This window comes from Hippichthys cyanospilos, chromosome 15 (genome assembly GCF_059441005.1).
Source record: "Hippichthys cyanospilos isolate Australia breed blue-spotted pipefish chromosome 15, RoL_Hcya_1.0, whole genome shotgun sequence".
Taxonomy (NCBI): Eukaryota; Metazoa; Chordata; class Actinopteri; order Syngnathiformes; family Syngnathidae; genus Hippichthys; species Hippichthys cyanospilos.
This window is the reverse complement of record NC_142383.1, coordinates 1201232-1208167: the sequence shown is the minus strand read 5'-3', so window position 1 is coordinate 1208167 and position 6936 is coordinate 1201232. Positions and strand designations below refer to the sequence as shown.

General features: G+C 45.4%; 1 pseudogene; it reads right to left on the bottom strand.

The window, feature by feature from the left end:
- Window positions 1–4119: 4119 nt before the first annotated feature.
- LOC148411301 (uncharacterized) lies at window positions 4120–4798 on the bottom strand (annotated as a pseudogene).
- Between the last annotated feature and the right edge of the window lie 2138 nt (window positions 4799–6936).

Here is a 6936-nt window from a genome sequence, read left to right as displayed (position 1 = left end):
CTCTCTCTCTCTCTCTCTCTCTCTCTCTCTCTCTCTCTCTCTCTCTCTCTCTCTCTGAGCTTTCGGGCTGCAGCCTTTTTATTAAAAACTGTTACTGAGGTGTGGGGGTCTCACATTCCAACGATCGCACAACATGAGCATTGTGCACCGTGGCAGAACTTGCGATTTAGGCCTTGACCTTAACATTGTTTTTAACACACACACACATATGAGATAAGGAGGCGCTTTGGTGTCTGAAAAAGTAGCAGTTAGAATACATGAAGCAAAGCTGTTGCACTAATGAATCAGCCTGTTTATCATTAGTTTATCTTACATCCAGCCTCCGTCAGTTTATTCTGACAATTGCGGGAGACTTGCACTTGAAAATAATCCTACATTTACACATCCTGATCATTTCTCAGAATCTGGTGTCCTGGTAGACTACTTCAGTGATCACTGTATCAGCTATGTCTTTGAGTGTCTAGAAAAGTGCAACAAAAAAGTCATCCATGTTTACTGTCAATGAAAGATTAAAAGTTCTCATCTGTGTTCTGAATAATCGCGGGACACGAGTGGGTCAAGGACACCAATCAGACACACAACTTGAGTACAGGAGGAAAAAGGTTTGTTAAACAAAATGCATACGTCAAGCGTGGAACAAAAACATCCAAAAAAGAGCAAAGTACGCATAAAGTGCAAATCAAAGCGAGACAAGAAATTTTGTCTTACACGAGATCCTGCGGGCTGGGAAATATATAAACAGCTTAGAAACGATTGTACAACCCAGACTAGAAACGTCAACTCATACAATTATAAGAACTGTTTACAAAACAATTAAAAAAAAAAGACAGTTCTGGAAGGAGATCAATCACTTATTTGGCAAATCTGACTGTGCTTCAAGCAACATGCAAATTTATAATTTTCCTCCCGATTCGGCAATTATTGCAATTGGTTTCAGTCAGCATTTCTTCTGCTCAACCTGAGTCTTCTTACTCACCCACAGCCTGCAAACTCCAGTCCTCAAGGGCCAGTATACTTCATGTTTTTGAACCTTCTCTCACAAAAACACCTTATTCAAATGATTAAGATCAGTTACACGCTCCTGCAGAGCTTGTTAAAAAGCTATCCGGAAAATATGCAGGATACCGGCCACTAAGGACTAGACTTCGACACCTACCGTAACTCTTCTAACTCTGGTCTGTATGACCACCACCACTCTATGATTCTTCCTTTTCTATTGGTACTTGTCAGTTCTGCTGATGTTCAGCAAGCTATTGGTGAGTTTTGGATGGATGGAGATGGATCCCAAATGTATTAAGATTGCAGTTTATGTACTCTCTTATAGTTAACCCCTGTGCATTCATTTTAAAAAAGACTACTCTCGCGTTTTTTGTACCAACATGATACCTGCTTTTGAGGGAGGGATAACTGACATTTTTAATGAAGTGTATATTTATACAATATATTTAAAGTATATTTTTCTTTAAACCAACTCAATGTTCAGTGGCATGAGCTCTAGCCATACTTATGTAGTTTTTATGAAATACGAGTCAAAATACGCAACTTGAAAAAGTGAGTAAAGCTCACCGCTTTCCCCCCACTCATACAGAATAACTACGAGTGTTTTTTAGTACTGTTTTGAAGCAAGTTGGTGTCTAGGAGTTGACGGAGGACATACAAATAACCATTAAATGGTCTTTGGCGCTACCTACTGTCTTAAAATGTTACACACAAGTCATTACAGAAACTTCTATCTGTTGGTTTATGCCAGCCACCGCTTAAAAATCGCTGGAAATGCAACACATCGGTTTAAAATCCATCGAAAAAACGTGGATTATAATGAGTGTGGGTATGTCCAACCTAGTACCCATGAACATATGCGTTGTACTTATTTAGTACACCAATCTGCAACAGTTTCGAATTTGCAGCATGGTTGTTGTCACCCAAAAAAATAAATAAATAAAAACCCCACAAACAAAAATTGACGAGATGAACTAAGACTGCATAGATGGATAGCAATGCACACTATTCTAGAAAAGAAATAAGCACATAATGATAACAACCTAATATATGATTCCCTTCACATATGGCGTCCGGTACACCAGACGAGGTGGGCCCGGCGGTGTGAGTCAGGAGGGCGCAAGGGGCGCAAGGGGCGCCAGATGGGGGCAACAGACAAGATGCAGAAAGTGACCCCAGGTGGGCTTGCGGCTCAGGTATCGCTGCAGACTAGCCGATGTTGGCTTTCGGAGACCCGCAGGCGAAGACCCGGGCGCTGTTGGCAGGGACTGAAAGAGGAGGACCCGGATGGCGTCGGCAGGAAACCGGCAGGTGGAGAACTGGGAGACGTCGGCATCACGCCAGCAAGCCGAGACCCGGGAGGCATCGGCAGGACACTGGCAGGCATAGACTTGGGTGATGGCAGCTAGACGGCGGCAGAGGGAGACCTGAGGGGCGTCGGCAGGACACCGGTATGCGGAGACTTGGGTGATGGCAGTTAGACGGCGGCAGAGGAAGACCTGGGCGGCAACGGCTGGGCATTGGCAACGGAAGACCCGGGCAGCTTCGGCTGGACGCCGGCAGAGGAAGACCTGGGCGGCGTCATCTGGACACCGACTTGGGAATGGCCACTGGGGGCATGTCACATACAGCGGTGAGTTTAGGAGACTGGGGCAACCCTTGGTGACCAGCTGCCAATTCTGGCACCGGCCACCAGGGAGCATAGACTGTCGGTCCTGGCATCGGCTGCCAAGGGGTGTCAGCTGGTGGTTCTGGAGACTGCAGCGTAGCCTTGGCTGGCAGCTCGGTAGACTGCGCCATAGCCTTGACTGACAGTTCATTAGACTGCTGAAAAGCTTTGACTGGGAGCTGGGGAGACTGCAGAAAAGCCTTGACTGGCATCTCAGGAGACTGTAGAAAAGCCCTGAATGGCGGCTCCGGAGACGCCTGCAGCGTCGTGACTGACGGCATGGGAGACAGCTGCTGAAGCTTTGACTTCCTTGGCCGCTGAGGACAATCGACAGACTTTAGTAATTTTCGAGACTGACCTGAGGCAAGGGAGACTGCAGAGGGCGGCTCGAGAGGCTGCAGCTGGGTCGTCACAGCGACTCGACATGAGACTCGGAAGGCAGCCGCAGTGACTCGACGTGGGGCTAGGGAAGCGGCCGCAGCGGCTCGACGTGGGACTCGGTGAGCGGTCGCAGCAGTTGGACGTGTGACTTAGAGAGTGGCCGCAGCAGCTTGACTCTTGACTCAGAGAGCGGTTGCAGAGATGTGACTAGGGACTCTGAGGATGACTGTAGCGTCTCGGCCGTTGCCCATTGGTCAGCTGCAGGGTCATCAACCAGAAACCACCATTCACCAACATTTCACTCCTTTAATTCTGGAACGTCTCCTGGTAGCAGAGCAGTGACAGGTACGTCTCCCTGTCACCCTCTGCAGCTGATGGGTGTTGTCCTCTGCGGCTGTTGTTTGGGCTTAGGTGTTTCTCCTCCAAGATTTGTCCTTCCTCCTGAGCCAGAACCAAAAGCTCCCTTTTTCAACCTCCTCTGCCAGCTCCGTTGCCTTTTTGAGTCTACCTCCGGTGAGTCCCACATCCCTCAGATGACGTGTTGTTGATGACCCATGAAGCCATGACATCCGACCTCCACTGGGCAGATAGTAGTCCTCCAGCCTGTTTCCTGGCACTCAGCAGCCAGCTCTGAGTATTTAATGTTCTTGCGCTTGAGGGTGGCTTCAATTCCCTCCTCCATGGGTACTGTGATCTCAATGAGGATCGCTGCTCTTGCCTTAGCTGACCACATGACTATGTCTGACTGCAGGGATTTGATGGTGATCTCCGTAGGGAACTGAAGCTTCCTGTCAACCTGTCGAACCTCATGCTCCATCCCTGGTCAGGGGAGAGCAGCCTTGGTGTTTTCCTTGACCTGATGCTTCTCTGTACCACCCATTCCGTAACAAAGATGGTCGGGTCCTCTGCAGGTGGTGGTATTCTGCTTCCATGCCGACACTCCTCCAGAAATGTGGCTAGCTTCCTCAGGACAAGGTCATATGAGAGTGTGATCTTACACCCTGATGTGCTGCAGGCTTACGTTAGGAGCGTTGCATAGTGCACAGCATTCCTCCCTCCTGAACCACTGTTCAAGGGCAGGGAAGCGTGTCGTAGGTTGAGCAAATAAGGAAGCTGAGTCTCACCTGTAGGATCTTCCACATGTTTGACCAGCTATTGCTCCTGCTAGTTATTCCCTCCCAAGTTGTCCATATTCCTTGCCGACCCTGCGACAAGGCTTTGATTTTGTAGTGGTCTTCCTCCATCCTCGTCACTTCCACCACCACCATCTCCTTCCCTTTCTTGCAGTTGGCCTTGGACCAAAAGCTTGGGGCATCTCCCCATCCTAGGCCTGCTCTTCCTGTCTGGACTCTGCCCTTTATCTCCTGATGTTAAAGCCTATACTGATGGCTTAGTTGACCTCAGCCTCAGCATTCCACTTGCAGCCAGTCAGAACCTTGGTGTTAGCGTTCCTTATAGCCTTATTTGTGAACTGCCTCAGCTCAAGGACCAGTCTGGCCTTTTCTTGCATGTAGCCCAGTTGTAGTGATTTTAAGAGTAGCTGCCGCACGTGTTTTCCAAAAAGGCCGGCTTAAGACCGCACCGTGCCAACCCCAACCACTTTCGGATGAATGAGTTGGCTTACCCATCCATCTTACTCATGGTTGATGAGGGGATCTCACTCATTTTCAGGGGCCACATTACCCTCTTGCAGAGTGTAAATTGGTAGCACCAGACCTTACACTTCCCAGGGAGTTGACTTTCATCCATCCCTGCCAGGCCCTCACAGAGCTTTTAGTAGTAGTAATTAATTCAATCATTTAATCATTTTCCACAAGATTAGTCCCCTCCATTAAGGGGAGTAACCACACTGATCATAACAACTACAGACTGATATCAATTATTAACACATTGCTAACGTTTTGGGGAAAAGTATATTAAACCTTTTTTCTGAGTATCTGTCTGATAACAACATAGTATCCCCACTTCAATTACAGTAGGATATAGCAAATATTTCTCTATGACTACTGCTTTATTGAAATTTGGTAATGATATTCTCACTGGCTTTGATAACAACATGCCTACAGGCGCATTATTTATTAACCTCACAAAGGTATGTGACAGGGTGGATCATTAAACCGTCTTGGACAAACTTTTTTTTTTATTGGGCTTTACAGTTCCACTCTTCTTTGGCTTATTTATAATCTCTATCATGAGCCACAGTGTATTTTATTTAAAGTTGCCATTCCAACTTTCAAACAGTAGCTCGAGGGGTACTGCAAAGTTCTTCATGGTCCTCTTTATTTTGAACTTTCATCAATGATCTTCCTCTTTTCCTGTTAATTTTGACAAACAATCTTTTACAAATAAAATTACATGCCATAGTGTGAGTAAAGCAGCAAAAGCTTCAAAATAAACGGTACTTATGGTACAAGTACCGTATGACATGAATGGCCTTGGAAGGCTTTTATTTTGAAGTTCCTCACGGAAGCATAGTCATGACAGCATTCAACTAACTTGATCATTTTTGGCTCCCAGAGTGAACAGATTATGGTGTAAGCAACACAGGGTTGTTCTGAAATCACATTCACAGTGTTGTTCTGAAATGAAGTTTAAACTGTAAACACAGGGAGCTAAAAATTAAATCAAGCTGACATTCTTTTTTCTCGACTGACATTTTCTGACAAATTCTATCCATGAACAGAATCTGTGACGAAGGACAGCCTTGGCACAGTCAAGTATGAATGTAAAACTCTCAACCAAAGTACCATTTATGTAAAGTTGGCCCCCAGTTTACGAGATTAATCCGTTCCGCTGTAGGGATTGTATCGTGAATTGCTCTGATTATGGGGGGCAATCCAAACCTATGTTAAACAACAAATGTGTGTAAAACCTCAGGTAAAAACATAAAAATTGTACATACATTTTAAAAATTGGTATCAAAATAGTAAAGTGAGTGCTACTTATATATAATATACATGTACACAAATAAAGAACATCATAAATAAAAAAAATATAGAAAAGATTTATTTCCTTTGAGTGACGTCAGACCTCATAGCCATATTCCATAGTGAGGGTAGCGTAGCTTAGCTTAGCCTTTTTTGTGTTTCTTGATTATCTCCAGCTTCCTTTCCATATAAATCATTTTCTTACTTCTCTGTTTAACATCACTTGCAATCTTGGGACCCATGGCTAACCAATTCAAGTTTGAATTAATAGTGCACTAAAATGCACTATAAATACGTTTTGGTAAGCACTCACAGGCGAACAAAGCTTTAACGTTCTGCCATATCCGTGACGCTGACCAATAGAAGACCAGTAGATCGGCATTTTTGTGACACGAGCAGTGACGGGTGTATAGACGTGTGAGCGTGGAGCCACTGGCAGTTACGCACACACACTGACCACCATGTTTGAGGAGTTTTTGTCGTAATGCGGGGAAAGGGGACAAAAAAATGGCCATGCATGTTTTTGGAGTGTGGGAGGAAGCCAGAGCACCCACAATGACTCAGGGAGAACAAGTGAACTACACACAGCAAGGCCAGAGCCAGGTGGATTTGAACCTGGGTTCCTGAACTCTAAGGTGGACATTCTAATTAGTGAGTGCGCCACAAAGCCACCTGCTTTCTTTAATCCTTGAATAAAGTTATTCTCCTGTAGAATACGACTATTGAACAAAATGATCAAAACAAATGGCTTTGCAGGCATCTTTTCTGCTGCTGGAAACAGTTTTGTAAACTTATCTCTTCCAGATTTAGTTGTGCCCACAAGCAGCACACTCCAGCAGCGTTGATTTGCGAGGCCCTGTGGAGGGAACTTGAGCAGGGTATTTTTCTCTGCGATGTTATGCCAAAGAAGTTACAACTAATTTGCTATAAAAATTTGACTTTGAAAAGTGTGCAAAGTGC